This window comes from Saimiri boliviensis, chromosome 8 (assembly GCF_048565385.1).
Source record: "Saimiri boliviensis isolate mSaiBol1 chromosome 8, mSaiBol1.pri, whole genome shotgun sequence".
NCBI lineage: Eukaryota > Metazoa > Chordata > Mammalia > Primates > Cebidae > Saimiri > Saimiri boliviensis.
This window is the reverse complement of record NC_133456.1, coordinates 105,589,772-105,612,498: the sequence shown is the minus strand read 5'-3', so window position 1 is coordinate 105,612,498 and position 22,727 is coordinate 105,589,772. Positions and strand designations below refer to the sequence as shown.

General features: G+C 36.9%; 2 long non-coding RNA genes across 4 annotated transcripts in view; one reads left to right on the top strand and one right to left on the bottom strand.

Moving 5' to 3' along the window:
• Positions 1 to 22,727, bottom strand: part of LOC141585450 (uncharacterized) — a 310,303-nt gene that overhangs the window by 83,796 nt on the left and 203,780 nt on the right. Inside the window, exon 4 of one of the 2 annotated variants that reach the window (XR_012518929.1) lies at positions 7,286 to 9,598. The exons of the other annotated variant lie outside the window; for it this stretch is intronic. This is a non-coding gene — a long non-coding RNA (uncharacterized LOC141585450). Of the gene's footprint in view, positions 1 to 7,285; positions 9,599 to 22,727 lie in introns of those variants that run through there. 2 annotated transcript variants of the gene reach the window in all.
• On the top strand, positions 2,976 to 7,231 carry LOC120367601 (uncharacterized). 2 transcript variants are annotated; one of them, XR_005581947.2, is made up of 3 exons: positions 2,976 to 3,177; positions 4,218 to 4,320; positions 5,568 to 7,231. It is a non-coding gene; the product is annotated as an uncharacterized LOC120367601 (long non-coding RNA). The 2 variants fall into 2 exon arrangements; XR_012518927.1 differs by lacking the exon at positions 2,976 to 3,177 and adding an exon at positions 3,949 to 4,137.

Genomic DNA, 22,727 nt, shown 5'->3' with positions numbered 1-22,727 from the left:
TTGCTTTCGTTGCAATTGCTTTCGGCAACTTCATCATGAAATCTTTGCCTGTTCTTATGTCCAGAATGGTATTACCTAGGTTGTCTTCCAGGGTTTTCATAGTTTTATGTTTTACATTTTATATCTTTAATTCATCTTTGGTTAATTTTTGTATATAATATAAGGAAGGGGTCTAGTTTCAATCTTCTGCATATGGCTAGCCAATTATCCTGGCACCATTTATTGAATAAGGAATCCTTTCCCCATTGCTTGTTTTCATCAGGTTTGTCAAAGATCACATCGTTGTAGGTGTGTGGCCCTATTTCTGGATTCTTTATTCTGTTACATTGGTCTATGTGTTTGTTTTTGTACCAGTACCATGCTTTTTTGGTTACTGTAGTCCTGTAGTATAGTTTGAGGTCAGGTAATACGATGCCTCCAGCTTTGTTCTTTCTGTATAGAATTTCCTTGGCTATTTAGACTCTTTTTTGGTTCTGTATGAATTTTTGAATAGTTTTTTCTAGGTCTGTAAAGAAACTCAATGATACTTTAATAGGAATAGCAGGCGTCCCCAAACTACGGCCTGCAGGCCGCATGCGGGCCCCTGAGGCCATTTATCTGGCCCCCCGCCGCACTTCAGGAAGGGGCACCTCTTTCACTGGTGGTCAGTGAGAGGAGCACAGTATATGGCGGCCCTCCAACGGTCTGAGGGACAGTGAACTGGCCCCCTGTGTAAAAAGTTTGGGGATGCCTGGGAATAGCATTGAATCTTTAAATTGCTTTGGGCAGTAGGGCCACTTAAGGATATTGATTCTTCCTGTCCATGAGCATGGAATGTTTTTTATTTGTTTGTGTCATCTCTGATTTCTCTGAGCAGTGTTTCACAGTTCCACTGTAGATCTATTTCACCTCTCTAGCTGCATTCCTAGGTATTTTATTCTTTTTTTTTTTAAATTATAAATGGAATTGCATTCTTGATTTGGCTCTTGGCTTGACTTTTGTGGATGTTTAGGAATGTGAGTGATTTTTGTATACTGATTTTCTATCCAGAGACATTGCTGAAGTTGTTTATTACCTTAAGGAGCTCTCAGACTGAGACTGGGGTTTTCTAGATATAGGATCATCTCATCTGCAAACAGTGATAGTTTGACTTCCATTCTTCCCATTTGGAAGCGTTTTCTTTCTTTCTCTTGCCTGATTGCCCTGGCCAGGACTTTCAATACTATGTTGAATAGCAGTGGTGAGAGGAGAGAGGCCACCCTTACTGTGTGCTGCTTTTCAAGGGGAATGTGTCCATCATACTGAATTTTGCCCATTCAGTATGATGTTGTCTGTGGGTTTGTCATATACAGCTCTTACTATTTTGAGGTATGTTCCTTTGATACCTAGTTTACTGAGAGTGTTAAACAGGAAGGGATGTTGAATTTTATTGAAGGCCTTTTCTGCATCTATTGAGATAATCATGTGGTTTTCCTTTTTAGTTCCGTTTAAGTGATAAATCACATTTATCGATTTGTGTTGACTTGTGTATGCTGAGCCAACCTTGCATCCCAGGGATAAAACCTACTTGATAGTGGTAGATAAGCTTTTTGATGTGCTGTTGAATTTGGTTTGCCAGTATTTTGTTGAGGATTTTGCATCAATGTTCATCAAGGATATTGGCCTAAAGTTTATTTTTTACTGAAACCTCACACTTTTTAAAGCTCAGAAATAACATCAATATACCGAATCATCATAATTGTACTTTTTCTACACATATAACGAAAGAAAAAATCTGCTAAAAGATAACTGGTTGAGCAGTTAGAATAAAATTGCACTTTTTCATAGTGATAAACTGTACTTAGAACAATTGTACTACAGTATAGTAAAATTCTTTTTTGTGTAGCTTTTATAGTAAATTCTTAATCTCATTTGATAAACTAGGTTTAAAATTCCCTTTTGAATCAAATACATTGATTCTAAATAATTCATGTAAAACTTGTAGCCATGGGTTCTACTTAGTGTAAAAAGAAACTTTCAATAGTCCCAGAAAAAAGATTCAAGTAACTTTTTTTTTTTTAAACACAGAGTCTTGCTCTGTTGCCCAGACTGCAGTACATAGATGTCGGCTCACTGGAAACTCCACCTCCCAGGCTCAAGTGATTCTCCAGCCTCAACTTCCCGAGTAACTGGGATTACAGGCACGAGCCACCACAACCTGCTAATTTTTGTATTTTTAGTACAGACAGGGTTTGACCACGTTGGCGAGGCTGATCTCTAACTCCTGACCTCAGGTGATCTGCCTGCCTTGGACTCCGAAAGTGAGATTCAAGTAACTTAGCAAATCAGTCTCACCAAGCTGTATTGCTTCAGATATTTAAAGGTGCATTTCTTTCCTGTTATTATCAAGACTCAGAAATGAGAATTGAGAATCACTTTTAGAAACTGTTTATATTCAGATATTTGAAGAACATGTAATTCTCAGTGTTCATTATTTCATACCTGTGTTCTGTTTTTTTTCTTGGCATTCATGACCTCTCCCTTAAACAGAAAGGCAGGTGTCCTGTACAAGTCAATAAGCTGAAATAGCATGAGTCCTTGTGTGCACAAAACCTTTGTCCCCTTAGGCCTGGAAGGGGCCGAGGCGATATGTTTAATATTGTCACTACATTTTCATGAAATGTGTAATAGTAAGATAGACTATCCTTAACTGCTGCCCCTTGTAAGGCTGGTTGCCTCTCGGGAGTTCGGACACACCCATCTCCCTTCCCGATTGAAAATTTACATTATGTCAATCATCTAGCTCTGCCTTGGAAATCCCCTCTGCACTCAGCACCTAACCACACCCTTGGAAATCACCTTTGCACTCAGCACTTAGCCCGCTCACTGGAAGTCCCACCTACCTGCCAATAGCAGCTCACCCCGTCCACATCCTGTTTCTCCAAATCCAATCGAATGCCTTCGCTCCCTATAAAACCCCCCTCCTGAGAGGAATCAGCAGGACTTCTCTGGCCCCTCTCCCCAGGACCACAGGATGTCTCCTGGGAGCTGAATAAATTGGCATCTAATTTTCTTGTGCTGGCCTCAGTTTCCTCATTTTTAACTCGGCAATAAACCTACAGAGAATAAACTTTACACTCCTGTCACTTTGACATGCCTCTCTCTACATCCAGCTTGCAGGAGTGGTCCTCAGGCTTTTTGGAGGCTCTGACTAAACAGGTGAGTTGGAGACTTTCTCCTTTTTAAAAAATTTTTTCTTCTTTCTTCTTTTAATTGGAGATACTTTCATTATGAGTTTAATGGAATATTTTTGTACAATTTATAGTTGTTCAGTCATAACCATTTATACTTCTTACTTTAATTGTCCTCATATCGAAACGTCTTTCAAAATCCTAGCACTTTGGGAGGCCAAGGTGGTGGATCACCTGAGGTCAAGAGTTCAAGTCCAGCCTAGCTGACATGGTGAAACCCTGTCTCTACTAAAAATAAAGAAATTAGAGGGCGTGGTGACATGTGCCTATAATCCCAGCTACTCAGGAAGCAGAGGCAGGAAAATCACTTGAACCCAGGAGGCGGAGGTTGCAGTGAGCTGAGATTATGCCACTGCACTCTAGCCTGGAGAAGAGAGCAAAAACTCCATCTCAAAAAAACAAAACAAAGCAAAACAAAAAACCCTCCCTGCATTATGATATGACATGATGTGAACTTGCAGTACCACCAAATGAACTTGTCTGATGGAGCTTGCTACCAGAAATTTGAGGATAGTGTAGGAGAAAGCAAGAAACAGGTCTACAAAAATGAATTCTTCCCAATCTTATAGCTCATATTTGAAAGAAACTTTAGAGCAATGGTCTCACAGTTGGAAACAATCCAAAATAGTGCCACCAGGTATTACTGACAATGAGTTATAAAGCTTTCAGAAAGTTTTGTAAGTTATCAATACTAAGGAAAAAAATCCAGTCAATCGTGCTAGAGGAAAGATTGAATTATCTTTCTCTTCTGTCCACAGAAATATATTCTGTCCACAGAACTATTGTTAAACAAAGAAGCGACCAAAACCTACAGCCAAAACACGGAGGAAACAATGCTTTCTCATTGAGCTGGTTAACAAAACGTGTTATTTTTCTGAACTTTGCGATATCTGCAGCATTGGCAAACATTTTCAAATTGGAAACAAACGTAATTTGTTGAATTTTTTTTTCTAAATAGTCACATTTGTACATAATTTTAATAGTAATTTTGTATTCTTTTTCATACAGAGTTTCCTCAAGTTTGATCCTCTTCAAGATCCTAAACTTGGATAGACACCTACACAAACAGCAATGCATCCTTTTCCAATAGGAGGGGGATGGAAGAGGTGAGGTCAGTAAACAAAAATTGCCATCATTCCCACCACTCTCACACCACAAAATATTTAGCTTCAGAATATCTCAAGATGGAGAGGACACTCCATTTCTAAAATAATCTTCCACAAAACTATGTATAAGACAGGGAAAGAGGGTAAGGCTTATGGTTCTATGGTGACTCTGATCCTTAAAAGTGTAACCTCCTGAGCAATATCTTGAATTTTCTTTTTATTTGCCTTCTTCACTTTTTTAAATAACATGTCAAGAAATACATCATGGGAAGGATCACAATAGGGAAGAGGATACCTTTCTTTTATGAATTACAAGAAGCTTGTTATAAAAGGTAATATAGGAAAAGTGAAGTTGAAGCCTTGAATATCAGTAACTTTGAGAACATTAACTTTAAAATCACCCTAACCAGTGATTCTCACAGATAGTCCCTAAATACCTTTGCGGGGAGCTGTCCCCAAGTAGAATCACTCTGCTCTAGAACAGATAAAATGGAGTCTTAGGCAATGGTGGTCACATACACCAAGCCATAAGCTAGACCTAAGTGTGATGGCCAGCCGGCCCTCTGTCTGCCTCCGACTCTCTCTGCCTTCCTCTGACTTTGTGTGCCTCTTTTGCTCTATTTATCCCATCTTTCACCCCTCCGGTTGGCAGCTGTCTCTTTACCCAGCCACAGGTCCTGCTTTCTCTTCCTTTCACTCTCTTACATATCCTTCCTTCCTACCCTTCCCCCCCCCTTGTCTACTCATTCTCTTTATAACAGTTATGAATTCAAGTTTTTAAGCTTGTGCAATTTTGAGAGTGGTTTTAGGTTTACAGAAACATCATGCAGAATGTACAGAGAGTTCCCATATCCATCCCTCCCTTCCCCTCCATTAACGGCTTGCATTAGTGGGGTATCTTGTTACAGCTGATACTGAGACATGATTATTAACTAAAGCCCGTAGTTCACATGAAGGTTGACTCTTTATGTTGTGTGGTTCTGTGGATTTTGACGAATGTCACGTATCTATGATTACACATTCTACATAACAGTCTCACTGTCCTAAAAATTTCCCATGTTCCTTCTCATTCCTTCCCCTTACAATTATTTCCTCCTAAAAACTAATATCCAAAACTTCACCTATGTGGCCTTTGAAAAAAACAAAGTTGATTTATTTCCAGGCAGTCTTGTAGATGTTTAAGAACAATAACTCATATTCCATTCATTAATTCATTTGATTACTATAATAAAAATAATTGTCTCCACTTTAGGAATGAATCTATTGAATTTCAGAAAACCCAAATGACTTGTTCAAGGCTACGTGACTAATTGAGGATGTGTGTGGGTGGCACCAGGATCCATATTTGCTGATGGTTGACCAACAGTCTCTCCACGCTACCACTTCTCAACTGCCCCTGAGCTTTCTCAGAAATGACAGGAGTGTGTTAAGGAGGACACTGATTTGTGGCTCGTGACTTTCAAGGATTCTGTCAGTCCTCACCTATAACATGTTTATCAGAAGATACAGCTCAAGTGTTCTTATACAGAGTTTGATGATGCACTGAATTATTTAATAACTTTTATCTCTAAAAATTCACTTCATGTGAACTCTTATTCTTCTATTAAATCATCCATCGATTAGACTATTTATTCCTGCCCTTAACCCACCCTCCCAATATTTACAGGTTTGTTATGCTTAGTAAAGGGCCAGTACTATGTATTTTATAATCAAACCAATTTCAAATAGGAACTTCTCAGCACTTTTAGTTTCAACTGCAATCTTATGGCCATACATTTTTGTTTCATATTGATTCACACATGAAGGATAGCTTTTTGCCCTGGGTAAAGACAGGCTCAGCCATGCTCATTTTTTGGTTTTTACTAACACTCTCTATGTGATGCAGAGAGCACAGTGTTGTTTATGCTGACAGCTGTGCGTGAATATTTTTACTATTTTGAGATGTGAACAGGTTGACTTTTTGGGTGTACAGGCAAGTGAGTACATTGTTATTGGCACATTAGCACTTTCTTGCAGATTAATAATAGATTTTCTTCTTAATTCCGACTTTTTTCAGTGATACTACCAGATCACAAAATGTATAATCATATTTAAGTTCCAAAATTTTTCACCAAATGCCATGATGCAAAAAATTTTTAATGTAATTTGTTAAGTGATTATTCATATGGCAGATAGAATCAAAGGTAGGATATTGCAGGAAATATTATTTGAGCCACGTTCTTAGTCCCAACTCTCAATTTTATTTTAAGAAAGATATCTTCAGAAGCCGTTCCTTCATTCAAGTGACTAGGATACAAGCATAACAGAATTTCAGCTCACTAACATGCACCTCCCTGAAAGCTATCCATTGGTCAATATATGTTATACATTAAAGTTGGCCCAAGAAAACAATTCAGCTTGTTCTACTAGTCATGAAACTTATTTTTAAAATGTTAATACGCCTTATTTTTAGAGCAATTGTAGGACTGTAGAAATACTGCACAAAAGTACAGAGAGTTCCCAGGTAGCTCCCTCCCCTTGTTACCAAAATGCTGGGGTTTCCATCTAGGTCTTGCTTCTTGCCACACAGAAAGCCATTCATTGAGACAATGAGTGTTACCAGGGAAGAAGGGTTTATTCTGGTGCTGCAGCTGAAGGAATTGGAGATCAGTCTCAAATCCATCTCTATAGCTGACTAAAACTAAGGGTTTATATAGCATGGAATAATTGTAACCATTTGTGGAAAAACAGAAATTAGGGAGGGGTAAGGAGAAGAGTTGGACCACATATACTGCAGGTAAGAACGTAAATTAGTTCAGCCCCAGTGGAAAGTAGTTTAAAGATTTCTCAAAGAATTAAAAACAGAATTACCATTTGACTCAGCAATCTCATTAGTGGGTACATACACAGAGAAAAAGAAATCATTCTATAAAAAGATACGTGCACTCATATATTTATCACAGCCCTATTCACAATAGCAAAGAAATACAATCAACCCAGGTGCACATCAATGGTGGATTAAAGAAAATGTAGTTTATGTACAGTGATATGGTTTGGCTGTGTCCCCACCCAAATCTCATCTAGCTACTTTTGTAGCTCTCATAATCTCCACATGTCATGGAAGGGACCAAGTGGGAGGTAACTGAATCACGGGGGTAGGTGTTTCCTGTGCTGTTCTCGTGATAGTGATTAAGTCTCATGAGATCTGATAATTTTATACAGGGCAGTTCCCCTGCACTTCTTCTTGATGCCCCATGTAAAGAACATGTTTACTTTCTCTTCCATTGTGATTGTAAGTTTCCTGAGGCCTTCCCAGCCATGCTCATCTGAGAGTCAATTAAACTTCTTTTCATAAATTACCCAGTCTCGAGTATGTCTTTATTAGCAGCATAAGAATGGACTAAGACAAACACCATGGAATACTACTCAGCCATGAAAAAGAATGAAATCATGTCCTTTGCAACAACATGGATGCAGCTGGAGGCTATAATCCTAAGCAAATTACTGTAGAAACAGAAAACCAAATATTACATGTTCTCATTTATAATTGGGACCCAAACATTGGGTACACATGGGCACAAAGATGGAAACAATAAGCAATGAGGGTAGCAGGGAGAGAGAGAGGAAGAGGAGAAAGGGTTGGAAAACTACCTATGAGGAACTATGTTCACTACTTGGGTGACAGAATCATTAGAAGCCCAATATACGCATGTAATAAACCTATACTCGTACCCCTCAAATTTAAAAAAAAAATGACAGATGCACTCACTGCCTTTATAGAGCCTACTCTTTCATAACCATTTATTTAAGATAGCTAATTCATCCACTTATGCTTTCTCTTATTACTTTCAATTTTAAAACTGACCTTTCTCACCAGGTCTTTACATTGTAGAAATAGGTGCTATACTTCCTAAGCGCTGCCTTATCACTGAGGACAAATTCGTGAAATGATATTCTTTCTGCTGAGAAATGAAATAGTATAGTCCAGATTCAGGAAATGGGGATAAAGACAACTCAGTTTCACTTCTAGGTTCCTAAAACGGGCAGAGGCTGTCATCCCCATTCTCTTAACTACTGAGTCATCTTGAAATCTAGATCACCACTAGCCATAAAATCCCCTAAATAGAAACGTAGCAAAGCCTGAATAAATCATTGATCTAAGAGTCAGAGAAGTCTTCTTTATCCTCACCTCTGTAACTGATGTTTGTAACACATTTGCTATAATTTGTCTAAATTTCTCTGTCTGGAATCACAGCGTTAAGAACAGGAGGTAAAAAGTGTTACAATATTCACTTGATAAACACTACATGTTAAAATTTTCATTAGTAGTACCATGTTGTAGTAATGAACTTTTAAATTCACTTTTAAAGAAATTATGAGATAAACGCTTACTGGTGTAATACCCTTCCTTCTTTACATACAAGAAAAGTTGGGAGCATACAGCATTCAGTAAATTTCTGTAGATACTGGAATTTAGATAATAGAAATAAATTGTTACACAGGGTTCACTCTTAGGAGAATATAATTGTGATATAGTTTTATTTGAGCTGTACTTGAGGTTATTTGCAGACAGTGAGTCATTTTGAGTTGAAATATTGTTGTATGCCCCAGGAGGAGATGGTTGCCAAACTCTTGCTTAGGATAGGAAAACAGCAGCTCATTCACTCACCCAAAGCATAGGGCAATCAAAGAACAAATGTCAATCAAATTGGAGTATTTTTCCCTAGCTTTCATTCACTGAAGTGGCTAAGTGTAGCCTGCAGTGAGTAAAACACATCTGATACGATTTTGGAAGGGCAATAAGGAAGCCAACAAAGGATATGGTACTATTCATGGTATAGGTCCCTTAATTTAAAAAAATCTCGAGTACTTTTGTCCAATGCAACTTTCTGCAATTACAGAAATATTCTTTCTATACCCATTTTGTTCAACATGATAGACACTAGACACTTGTGGCTAGAAGCCATTTGTAATGTGACAAGTGCAGCTAAGAAACTTAATTTTTAATTTCATTCAATTTAAATTAATTTAAATTTAAATAGCCTTCTATTGCTAGTGGCTACAGTATTGAACAGGTCTAGAGAGAAAAATCATCACTCACAATAGGATCAGGCTTCTGGAGAATACAGTGACTAAAGACTGATTATATAAAATGAGAAAATAGATTTAAGAGATCCTTGAGTTAGTAAAAATGGCTATCTATCTCAAAGCCTGACAAGCTGGGTTCAAATCTCAGTTTTGCTACTCACTGCTTTTGTGATCCTCATCAACCTGTTATGCTTTTCTCAGCCTCATTGTCATACTCTGTAAAACAAATTAATAAAGACAGCAGTTCTCAGTAAATTCCCCTTTAGGAAAATGCAGCATTCTCAGAATATTTTACCCTTAGAAAAAGGAAAAAATGGCTAAATAGTTGACATGTGATTTTAAAAGATAATTTGAAGTAAAGTTTATTATCAATAGTAACATAAATTTATGACATTTAGTGATCCCTTATAACATGCTAGCCATTCAGATTATCTTGTTTTACCCTCATTAAAGCCATAATAATTAAGTCTTGGTATCATACATTCCATTTTACACGTAAGGATATTCAGACCTTGAGAGATTCAATGATTTGCTCAAGGTCATACAACTATTAAGGTGTAAAAACAGAAGTTGAATTCAGGTCTCTGCAGTTCCCAATAAAGTGTTCTTCAGCAGGTACTTTGCTGTCTTTGTAAAGTATGGTAACAAGAACTGTCAGATCTGTTTCTGAGAATAAAGTATACTAAATATTCTGATAATCCCTCCGACTATAAAACACTCAGGAAATCTAGGAAAAATTTAACAATCCTCCTGCTAAATGTGCACCTGAGCATACACACATGTAAGAGAAATCCCAATGGTCAGAAATCAAGAGGAAGCTACAATATAATTGGTAAGCGAAGAAGACCAGTGGTTTCTTTCATATGTTATCTAAAGGACAAAGATATGCAGAAATTGGACTTCATCAGAATTAAAACTTTTTTATTGCAAGAGACAGGATGAATAAAGTGAAAAGACAACCCACAGAATGGGAGAAAATATTTGTAAATATTGACTTAATATCCCAAATATACAAGGAAGTCTTACAATTCAACAACAAAAAGACAACCCAATTTTTTTAAAATGGACAACGGACTTAAAAGCACAGTTTTCCAAAGATGATATTCAAATAGCCAACGTGCGTATGAAAAGATACTCACTACTGTTAGTCACTAAAGAAATGAAAATCAAAACTACGGTGAGTTACCATTTATACTCACCATATGGCTATAAAAAGAAAAGACAGATAATAGCAGCTGTAGGCAAGAATGTGGAGAAATTTATAGCCTCAGACATTGCTGGTAGAAATGTAAAAATAGTGCAGCTCTTTTGTAAAAACAATTTGATGGTTACTCAAAAAGTTAGAGTTTCCACATGACCAGGCAACTCCACTTGTAGGTATATATTCAAGGAAAATGAAAAATTCTCTATACCTACACAACAATGTATATATCTATATTTAAAGCAATACTATTTATAGAAACCCCAAAGTGAAAACAACCCAAATACCTATACACTTATGAATAATTACACAATATGTATTATATTTGCACAGTGGAATATTATTCAGCCATAAAAAAGAATGGCATTCTGACACATTCTACAACATGGATGAACCTTGAAAACATTATGCTAAGAAAAAGAAGCCAGTCATAAAAGGCCCCCGTCATATAATTTATTTTGTAGAAAATGTCCAGAATAGGCAAATTCATAGAGATGGACAGTAGATTAGTAGTTGTATCAAGCAAGGGGATGAAGGGTGATAAGAGGTGATGCTAACGGGTGTGCGTTTCTTTGGGAAATGATAAAAATGTTATGGAATAATATAATGATGATAGCTATTAGCTTTGTGAAAATACTAAAATCCACTTAATTGTTTACTTTAAAGGAGTAAATTCTAAGGTATGTGAATTCTATCTCAATAAAAGAAAAACAGAAGTCCATACCATCTTGAAGAATCTGTTTATTAAGATTTTAATGGAAAAAAAGACAGAATATTGGTAAATTAAAACTCAGATTTTTGCCTAAAGTTCTAGGAAATACCTACTTACTGGCATTACCTGTGTGGCCTAGAAAAGACAAAGACAAAGAAATTAATGTTGAGTTATGGTACTATGGAATCCTGGCAGAAGAACATACAGCTTCCCGGGAAGAAAGCATCCTCAAACCAGGCTCTCAGGCTGTACACAGACTAAGGTCGGCCAAATTTTAACTCCCCATTTAAAATTACTCAGTACTAAAAGAAATTATCAATGTTGACCAAAAGTTTGCAGAAACAACAAAAAGGGCATAATCAGAACCATCAAGAATGCCACATACTGGAATTACCAGACACAGAAGTAAGATTAATCTGTGTAAGATTAAGAAATGAGATAATATAAAACTTGTGCAAGGATCAAGAACCAGAATAAATGACCAATATATTTGCTAAAAGAAAGAAAGAAAGAGCTAAAGAGAGACAGAGAAAAACAAAGAAAGAGATAGTTGAGTTTATAGAAATATGACATATATGTATATATTCATAAGTACTTAAAAATGTGTAATTGATCATTTAAATTGGATTACTATACCCAAAGAGAAAATCTGTTAACTAAAAAAAAATATATGGAAAAATATACCTGACATCCAGCATAGAAATAACAATATAGAGAACAAAAGAGAGAAAAGAGACATGGAAGATGAAAAAAATAAAGGTGGATTGCACATCTAATTCTGGCACAAAGAGGGAGCAATAAAATGAGGATGAGAAATACTAGTGCGTGGCTGATAAATTTTCAAAAACTGATGAGATTTGGGAAGCATAATTACACAAAAGAAATTAAAATAAGATGGAGAAGAGAGAGATCGCTTACAGAAAAGCGACTGTGAAACTGAAAACAGTTGTCTCAACAACAATCGCGGGACTGAAGTAACAGACTGACAATTTCAAAGTGAAGAGTAAAAAGAACTTTTAATAAAAAATTGTCTTCCAAAGCTGGGCCCAGTGGTTCATGCCTATAATTCCACCACTTTGGGAAGCTGAGGCAGGTGGATCGCTTGAACTCAGGAGTTTGAGACCAGCCTGGGCAACATGGTAAAACCCTGTCTCTACCAAAAATATAAAAAATTAGCCAGTCATAGTGGTGTGTGCCTGTGGTCCCAGCTCTTTGGGAGGCTGAGGTTTGAGGCTTGCTTGAGCCATGGAGAAAGTTGTTGCAGTGAGTCAAAATTACCTCACTGCTTCACTCTAGCCTGGGCAACAAAGCCAGATCCCACCTCAAAAAAAAAAAAAAAAAAAAAAAAAAAAAAAAAAAAAAAAAATTCTCTTCCAGCTAGACTATCAATCCAGAACAATGTAAAATAAAGACATTTGAGGCAAGCAGAAGCATGTTTGAATTTCTAATATATGTTCCCTACAAATTTCACAAGATTAAGATACAAAACGTATTAGTAAGCAAAGAAATCGCTAAACATCTAGGAAAATGAGAAGCATCCATTGCTGGCTTTGCAGTTATGTGGGTCAATCAACAGGCATTCATCAGGTAAGATTTTCATGAACTGCCCACAGGACTAAATTTTGCTCCCAGTATTGTCAATGGATACCCAGAATAGCCTGAATTTTTAGCTTCTGCAGTGTGTGTGTGTGTGTGTGTGTGTGTGTGTGTGTGTGTGTGTGTTTCCCAAGGGCTCATGAATGTCTAACAATATTTTCATTTTAATTCACTGGGTTTTCTTTGTTCCTTTGCCAGATTGTACAGTGAGTTCATCTATTTCTGAATGGGCAGTACTTGCTCTGCTTAACACACAAATTCTACCTACCAGGTGGTGTGACCAGTCACAGATACTTCCAGACCTCTGAAAATCATATGATCCAAGAATTGCAAATGAGTTTACAATTCATGATTCAAGCTTCAGAGATCATGGGAAACAAAGACTTTATTAAATTCACAGCCTCTTCCTACTGAAAGATAGTTATTTTATCTTAAACAATAACGGAAATTATTACAAACCTCTAGGTTTTAAAACAGTTGAGCTCTAGACTTGTGATATTAGGATATGCAATCACTAAATTATCTTATCTATTTGTAATCCAGATTCCATGATTTCTCACAGTTGGTAGTTTATTGAAAGCAACAGAACTATGAGAAGAATTTTGCTTATTGAATGGGAAAAGCACCTTTCGGAGTCCATAGAGTTCAAGATAAGGCGGATGCTACTGTGAGTTAAGTTTTCTTTCAACTACCGTTACTGCTGAATTCAGCGGTAATCCATGTACATACAACAAGTTTGTCATCTTAAAGTTCAGAGAAACAAAACAATGATTAACCCAAGTAGAATTTTTAGCCTCTCAAAAATATGTAAGGAAGGAATATGCTCCAACAGTTGTCTTAGTTATGTGATACCATTTTAGGTATAAAATAAAGTCTTAGAAATTACATTAATTCTGCTATTGAAAAAAAATCACCTCACACCATCAACCAGTCAGTCAATAAATACCAAAGTATGTTTTAAAAATACATAGGTGAGGTTGACTATTCCAAATGACGAAGCCCATTTAGAAGAAGTTCCCTTATTAATAAAGTTAGGGTACTTCCCTAACAGTGCACTGCCTTTATTCACAGAGCATTCAGCATACACTGCAAAACATTTATTCTTTATTAGCCTTCCATTTGTTTAATTTCTTTTGGTAGTTTTGATTTTTACGGCAGAGATGATGTGACTAATTTATGTTTTCCTAATTGGACAGTTAAATATTCTTGTATATATTAATTTTGTACAATGTCTAGATGTTTGCAGAGACCTCTAATGAACTAATTAAGTCAACCAACACACAATCCAATTTATGATTCATCCATCACTCATCTGCTACTTATTCCAGTATCCCCTTGCTTCCCCGGTATGCATGAGTTAGCAAAATATACATGGAGAAAAACAAAGCTATAATAATGCTTTCTATTGGATTTCCTGCAGCTGGCTTGTAATTAACACTAGCTGGTTATATTTCCATTAGAGAAGGAGTTATGTAATATTCAGTTGCTTGGCTCAATGTCTTCCATTTTGTGTTTTGAGGCACACTAACTTCAGTTACCCCACTCACGATAGTGAAGCCTATCAGTTCTCCCCCTTCCACTCAGTTAGGGGTAGCTAACCTTCAGTGGGGAGGTGAGGGAGGGAGACCCTGTAACTCTTCAAATTTGTGCAATTGGAAAGTGACTTTGAGAAGAGAACAGTTTAGCCTCTTGGTGGCCTGAAAATATAGGCACTGCCTTTCATCCATGCCCCTGTTGACTTTACCCAATTCTTGCAAAAAAGATATATTTCTTAAAAGAATAATATTGTAAACTTCAGAAATATCTTGAAAATCTACTTTGGAAATTGTTCCCTTCCTCTCCCCTTCTCCCCTCCCCTCCCTTCCTCTTTTTTCTTTTCTTTTCTTTCTCTCATTTCTTTTCTCTTTCCTTCCTTCCTTCTCTCCCTCCTTCCCTCTTTCTTTCCTTCTTTCCTTCCTTCCTTCTTCCTTTCTTCCTTCCTTCCTTCCTTCCTTCCTTCTTTCTTTCCCTTTTCTCTGACAGAGTCTTGCTCTGTTACCCAGGCTGGACTACAGCAGCACAGTCTGGGCTCACTGTAACCCCTGCCTCCCAGGATCAAGTGAGCCTCCTGTCTCAGACTCCCAAGTAGCTGCGACCCAGCTAATTTTCTGTACGTTTTAGTAGAGATGAGGTTTCACCATGTTGCCAAGGCAGGTCTCAAACTCCTGAGCTCAAGTAATCCTCCCACCTTGGCCTCCCAAAGTGTTGGGATTACAGGTGTGAGCCACATGGAAATGTTTTACAGACCTTTAGTGCTATGCAAATATCAGCTACATGTAAAATAAACTTCATAAGAAGTTTAATATTACTGTCCTGCATTTTGGTTACTGTTCATAAACCCTACGTGTTGAAAGATTCTCTGATATAACCTTCTAGTCAAACGCGTTCCAGGAAGCTATGTTTATTTTTAATAGTGGTGACTCTTATCTAATATATTCTACCCAAGGATTAGGGAAAATTTTAAATTACCTCCAAAATATTATTAGAAACACCAGTAGGTAAAATTTGTTCATTCTCTTTTGTTTGATTTAAATACTTTCTTACCCAGAACTAAATTAGTTTTGGGGCAAACCAAATTCCAAACAAATCTAATTGTCTCTCGTATAGATCAGGTCATCAGAAAGCCTTGGGGAAGCCTACCTATTGCCATCGGCTGGTTGGTTTTCTGTGGTTTCATGATCTGGCTAGGCTTTTGAAGGTCACATTCAAAATCTAAATCTCCACAAATAAATTTAGGATTAGAAGGTGAGAAATGACCCATTTTGTTTTATTTCATTCATTTAGATTTCTGGGCCACAGCTTGAAAATCAAAGGTATTTAGCTTAGTCACAGATATTGTGGCTTTGCTAAGTGGTTTGTTAATCTCTCGTCACTTTTAATTTTAAATTGCTGTGCATTTGAGTAGCCACACCAACAGTGAGCAGGGGAGATCAGGGACGGGAAGAAAAAGAAACTGCTGTCTAGCACCTGTAGGGGGTGACACCACTTATGAGACATATGTCTTGAGGCATTTCAAATGGTTCTTGGCAGGTGTATCATAAACAGATCTTCAGCCTATGCTAGGGTGCCTGGCCGTCGTAATTAAAGTTACATTACAAAAAGCTCCTGCTGTTTCCTCCTTCTGAAAAATGCTGACAGAGGTTTCCGCAGACAGCTATGACAGTATTTCCAACACCTCTGCATTTGCTATTCCTATGGCTGCAAACAACAGCGTCCACCTTTACATTAGTTACGATGCAAATCAGGGAGGCAGTGAGACACAACCAGCATAATTATAGATGAGACAGGACAGTGTACCTTCGGGTCAGGGGTCAGCCTCTGCGGAAAGCGACAAGGAAAGGCAAAGCCATTTTGCTAGCTTTTTAAAACCCAAAAGAGAAAGCACTTTTCTGAGCTAGGAATAATCTCAGACTATAATATCCTGAGTATGGACAAAGGTCACCAAAGCTTAGGGATATGAGGCTGTCAGTGTGAGATTCAATGAAGTAATGCAATTTTATTTCCGGTAGAGAGCTATCTATCTGGAATGGTTAAATCCCTGGAAATAGAGGAATAAATTAAATGACTTCTTGAAGACTTGCAGTGATATAATTACAAATGATAAATGTGTGTAATAATGCTTTGGCACTCTATATCTAAATTTAGTACTCATAAGAACTAACAATGGTGGCCAAAGATAGCAGCTGCTTTATGGATCAAAATACTAGCTTCTCCTTCACTAGAAGACAATGCTAGATACTTTCTTTTAAGTGCAGATGAGATACTTAAGGAAACGTGAAACTAATAGCAAATATTATAACTAGGTAGGAAAGAGCACTGAAATTTTGTCTTATAATTCTGTCAACCCTCTTCAGTCTTGACATGCCAGCCTACGTAACTCTTGGTGAGATTGTCTGCAGACTTATTTTAACTACATACTCACAAAATCTCACCGTAAATGGAATAGTCTTAAATTGTCTAACACAAGCTAGTTACCATCAGATTAAGTTGCTTTAAATAAAAAAAGTTTTCATTTCCATAACTAAAGATGCAATATTTCTCATCTTTCCATTTGCTTATGAAACCCCTTTCAGTGGTCATTCATTCATTTATTCCCACCACAATGTTTATTGAGTTATTTACCCTGTGCCAGAGACAGATCAAGGTACTGGGCATACAAATAAGAACAAGTCAGACTCAGTTTCTCCCATTATTAAAAGCAATTTAGTTGAGAAGTCACATAATAAAGGATTAAATCAATGAATAAGTAGGAGGTGTAAAAATGAATAAATCAGAACTACTCTAGGATACCGTCATCCAAAAGTGTATACACACAATTCTGTAATAAATAAGCAATACCGCCTTGTGGAAAAACACCATAGAAGAGTTTAAAGAGGATGGCCTTTGACGTTCAACATTTTTTATGTGTAAATTTCCCTTTATGTAAATTTAAGGTAATTTTTGCTTCATGACCAGGGTTCCGTGATAGAAATATTCCATTCTATAATAAAGAAAACAAATTAAGCTTCTGGAAGTTAGCATACTTTTACCCTATAGAGTTTGAAGCTTTTCCTCCACCATATCTGGGTCTGTTTTGACTTCGAGTCCCCTTGGTTACCTGGCTCTCTTCAAAGACCGTTCATCCTAACTATTCATAATTTGGAGGGGATACTAAAATTCTAAATATTATTGGAAGGATGATATACTAAAAAGGACAGACAATACCAAGTGTTTGCAAGGATATAGAGTAACTGGAACTTCATACTCTGATAGGAGTGTAGTGTACAATCACTTTGAAAGATTGGCTGGCACAACCTACTGAAGCAGAACATTCACATATCCTGTGATCCACAAATTTTCCCTTTAATAATACACCCAGCAAAAAAAGAGCATATATACTCAAGAAAAAAGACAGATACTAGAATTTTTGTCAGATGAGTAAGTACAGGAAATTTTTAAAAAAAAAAAAGACAAAAGAATTTTGGTAGCAGCATTGCGTGTGAAAGCCAAAAGCCACAAACCTCTCAAGTGTCCACCAACAGCTGAATGGATAAATTGTAATAAATTCACAAATACAACAATACACATCGATCAGAAGGAAAAACAAAAGTGTAACTACAAGCAACAATATGGGTAAATATCACAGATGTAATATTGAGCAAAAGAAACCAGATACAGAAAAAGCTAATATACTATGATTCTACTTACATTAAACAAAAAATCAGGAAGTAAGTATTAATGCCAAGAGAAAAGAGAAAAGTGGTTCCATTTGGAGTTACTGTAACTGGAGGAAAGAAAAAGGAAGTTTTCTAGGTCACTATTACTATTATTTTATTTTATCTGGGCACTGGTTTTACTGACATTCATTTAATTAACATTCATCTATATGTACTCTTATATATAACATAGAAGTTTTGTATGCATCAATAAAATATTTCAAGTGAATGCTTTTATTAAAAAAAAGAAAGAAACAATAAATACTAAGAAGCATTAGTATTCATAGGTCTCCTGGTCTGTCCTAAGAGTTAGTACGCTTGGGCCGGCCTGAACCTCATGAAAATCTGCATTCTTCTTCCAACCCTCTATGAAAAACAACCAATTCTGGAATCATCTGACAAGTTTTTCTTTGTTGTTGCCCTTCCTTTATCCTCACCATACTTCATCCATTCACTTTAAAGCCACACTGTGTAATGATTTGCAACTAAAGATCCATTATTTTAATTGACAGTTTTCGATAGCAAATTGCAGCCTGTTGCTATTTCTACTACTTGCTCAGCAGACGGGAGTCTTTTGGGGGCTCTATTAATAGTAGTTTCAGAAATAGCAGGTGACAAACTCTACTTCTAGGGAATAAATACTAACTTTGGGATGGAACAACTTTTGGAAATGAGGGGCCAGGGTAAGGTACCATTGCTGTCTAAAAGGCTTGCCAACAAAACGAAATTAAATGATGCCTAAAAGCATCTGCAAGCTTTCTTAAAACGAAAAACACTCTCTCATCTCTCTCTCCTTAAGTCCCTCAATGATTTCCCATGATCTCTCTCCATCCAATGTTCCTTCTCTCGGATTTGTCTTCAAAGTATTCCATGCCATTTCTCTACAGTCCAGGGCAGTATTCAAGAGGTCTTCTCCCTCTGTTTGGTAATACTCATTTCAGTAACACAACTAGCAGTGTTCTTTTTACCCTAGTAGCTCACACGTTGAATTACAATTTCAACTCGATTTGTAAGGATTCCTTTAAGTAGTCTTATTAAGTCATGAATGGAGAAAACTCAGTTTGGTGCCATTTTTCAAGCCATGGGTGTCTAATTCCCCCACTATCCTCTCTGTCTTCTCCATCAGTTTTCCTGTTTTCTCTAGAGCAATTAGAATGGAGTGATTGAACTCCAGTTTCACTTGAGCTGGCATCCTGGGACGTTCTTCCCTATGAGGCTAAACATCTGCCTAGGTATTTCCATGTTCCGTTCCGGCTGTGATGTGATGCTGTATAAAAAAGGTGTCCCACTAAACTTCGTGTTAACAAAACAGCAGCTTGACAGCTGGTATAAACAGACAACCAGAACTCTAAGAGTTTCAATGTATTCTTAGCTTTTCTGCCCTTCTGTGGGAGAAAATCTAGCTTATTATACTGGAGCAATTTGAATGAAGACTCATATCTGAACATTAACACGGACTCACCATCTCTTAGCTCTATGGGGTTTAAAGGTAGTATGATTGAAAACCGCCAGATATTGTGACAACCTGTGTCAACACAGCTTATCTTTTGGCAGTAAAAACTGGGACCACCTATGTCAACATACTTTGACAGTTTGTTCTAGAAAAATAAAAACCTTGAACAAATACAATACTTCCCTGATTGCTTCAAGAAATTCTTGCAAACCAGTTTATCTAGTCTAACAATTTGCTTGTGTGTACAAATAGTTCTCCTACTGGGACAATGGATTGCTGCTCACTTGAGCAAACAGCTCTCTTTTCACTAAAAAGTTTACTTATCAAGACTTGTTAGAAGACTCTTATCTTGCTATATCCACAAATTCTATTTATGCCACAAATTTGTCCAGTCCCAATCAGTTCCCTGCCTTGAAATACCCTCCTTAATCTACTTGAGCTCAAACCTCCAAGCCATGTTCATACTTGTACTCCTGACTTCCTACTACTGATAAACTACTGAGACTTCCCTTCATTCTCTTTCTTTCTTTCTACCTGTGTATCTATCTGTTTAGTTGTTGGTCTATTCATCTATCCATTCATCTATTTATCTGTCCATCCAGCCACCCAGCCAGCCACCCACCTATCTCTCCATTGACTGACTGGCTTGACCACACAAAGACCTGATGGATTGATTGATCTATCTAAATGGTGTTCTTTCTTAGTACAGTAAATCTGACAAATTGGGCTTTGCTTGATCAACAGGCTTTTTTGGTGGTCTCCTTGGGAATCTGTAATCAACAACTAATAAAAAGGATTGTTACTGTATTATTGAGGATGGTTATGAATAAGAATAAAGTTATACTAACTACAATAAACACAATCTCAATTCCTTCCTTTCTTACATTTTCCTCTTATTAGTCATAAATGTTTTGGATGTTAACTTATGAGATATGTAAGTACACCCAGCTTTTTTAAGGGCTTGACTAAAAAGGAAAGAAACTTTGATGCCATAGAAAGAACCTTAAATCAAAGGATTTGTGAAGGTGGACCTTAATTAACATGATTAATCAAGGGATCATTATAACCTTATTCAATTTATTTTTAGCATGCAATTAGATTACAGAATTCTTCAGAAAATTAAACCTTTCAATAAAAAAGAAGGCAATCCAACCTGAACCATAAACTTATTTTTAAAATCCTACTCAGAATTGAGACCAAAAAAAAGCAGTTTATCTGTCAGGTAACACAAACTAATAGCTTAATTTAACCTTCAATAAAGGATAAAAAAATAACAGAAAGTCTAATAATAAGGCACCATTATTCTGGAAGCAACAAGACTCTGATGACATCTTTTTCCAGGAAACTCCAGGCTGAATTGGGGACAAAGTTTACAGATGATCTCCTGTCCTCATGAATGTCTATATGTAACCCAAAGAGGAGGATATACAATTCCAGTCTGATATAGTCATCTAGTTCCTTAAATATGTGGTTGGTATTAGGGTACAAGAATGGCTTTGAAGACTGTGGGGAACACTCCCGTGTGAGACCCCTAAAAGGCGTGAGTCTCACTATACGGTGAGTTTGATCCCAAACACAGTTTCCTACTGGAGGCAGTCGAGCTATCCGGAATATAGGAACTGAAAGATGAATGATCAGTTTCTAATATCAACCACAATATCGTTTGGGCCTAAAATTATGCGTTGCTGCTAGACCGAGTAACCCCCTACCAGCAACCGGTTCCTGCTATGACTTTTCTATGACTTTAAGTTTTAACCTTTACTTACCTAACTGCCTTGTACCATAGATAATGGTTTAACTGTTGATATCTGCAAAGAAAAATGCCACCATAAGGGATGGCTTGGATTCCTGACTTAGAGATTCCTGGATAATGTTTTGATATAAACAAGTCTCCTGGACAATGTTTTGATATAAACAAGTCTCCTGAATAATGTTTTGATATAAACAAGTCTCCCCATGGATGATGTTTAGATATAAACAAGCTTTGTGATTATAGAAAATTTTGTTACTTTTTACAACCATTGATCGCATATCTGACTTCTCTATTGTATAGGCCATGTGAGGCATACATTTACATTCCTCTTACTATGACGAAGATCAAAGCCAAGAAAGTGTATTTATTCCTAGCATTTGAAAAATAAAATTTGCTGTTTAGGCACAGCCTATCAGCCCTCCAGACGCCTCGCTTTCTCTCTCTCTGTCTTTATTATTTTCTCAGGCGCACTCCCTCTTCCAGGTATTGGGACCCTCTTGCAGGTCGAGAGACCCCCGGGCAGACGTGCCTACCCGTCCAGACAGTCCACGACAGAAGACTTTATATAATCATGATTGAAAAAATAAATCTTTTATCTAAATATTAACCCACTCAATGAATATTTTGGGGGTTCTTACTCCCTGGTCTAGGGAATCATGATAGTTGGTTATTCTTGAAAAGAATTACCTTAAAAAACTGGTAGACATTTCAATGTAAACACCTGTTATTAGCATAAATGCACAGAGGCTTTAAGCAAAGGCACTACCCATGTGAGTAGAAGAAAAACTATATTATGTAAAAATTCTGCAGCAAAATAACAGGGAAGAAATAGCAAATATGCAACAGCACTAATAGACAGTATCTTTCCATCAATCCCATGGCCTTCTAGCAGCATTTCTTCCCTTGATCCATAGTTATCAGTAATCTATCCCCACGGGGCTCCATAAGCTGACAGCTTGACCCCACAAATACTCGACATCTAGGCCTGACATTATACCATGGAGACTCAGTAGAAATTTTGAAATTATTTCTACTTCAGAATGTGACGTTTATCAAGAAATAAGTTCCTGCTAAAATATTTTTGAAATGACTAAAATAGATCTGTAAGTTCTCAGATAATGATTTTGTAGTAGTCCCAGTAAGCCTTCCATTGTATTTTAAAGAGCTAAAAGAATTTAGATTCAAATTGAGTAGGAAAAATTTTTGCAAAATCCCAGAGCTGAAATAATAATAGGAGTAGGTTACATGTAGAAAATGTAACCTGTCTAAATGCACAGACACTTGTTTGAACACATTAGCTCCAAATTACTTTTTCCTTATAATTGATTTGTTGACTTGCTTATAGAAATAATTTACTCAGGGTCTTTTACCATGTAGGCTTTATTAAAACACGACT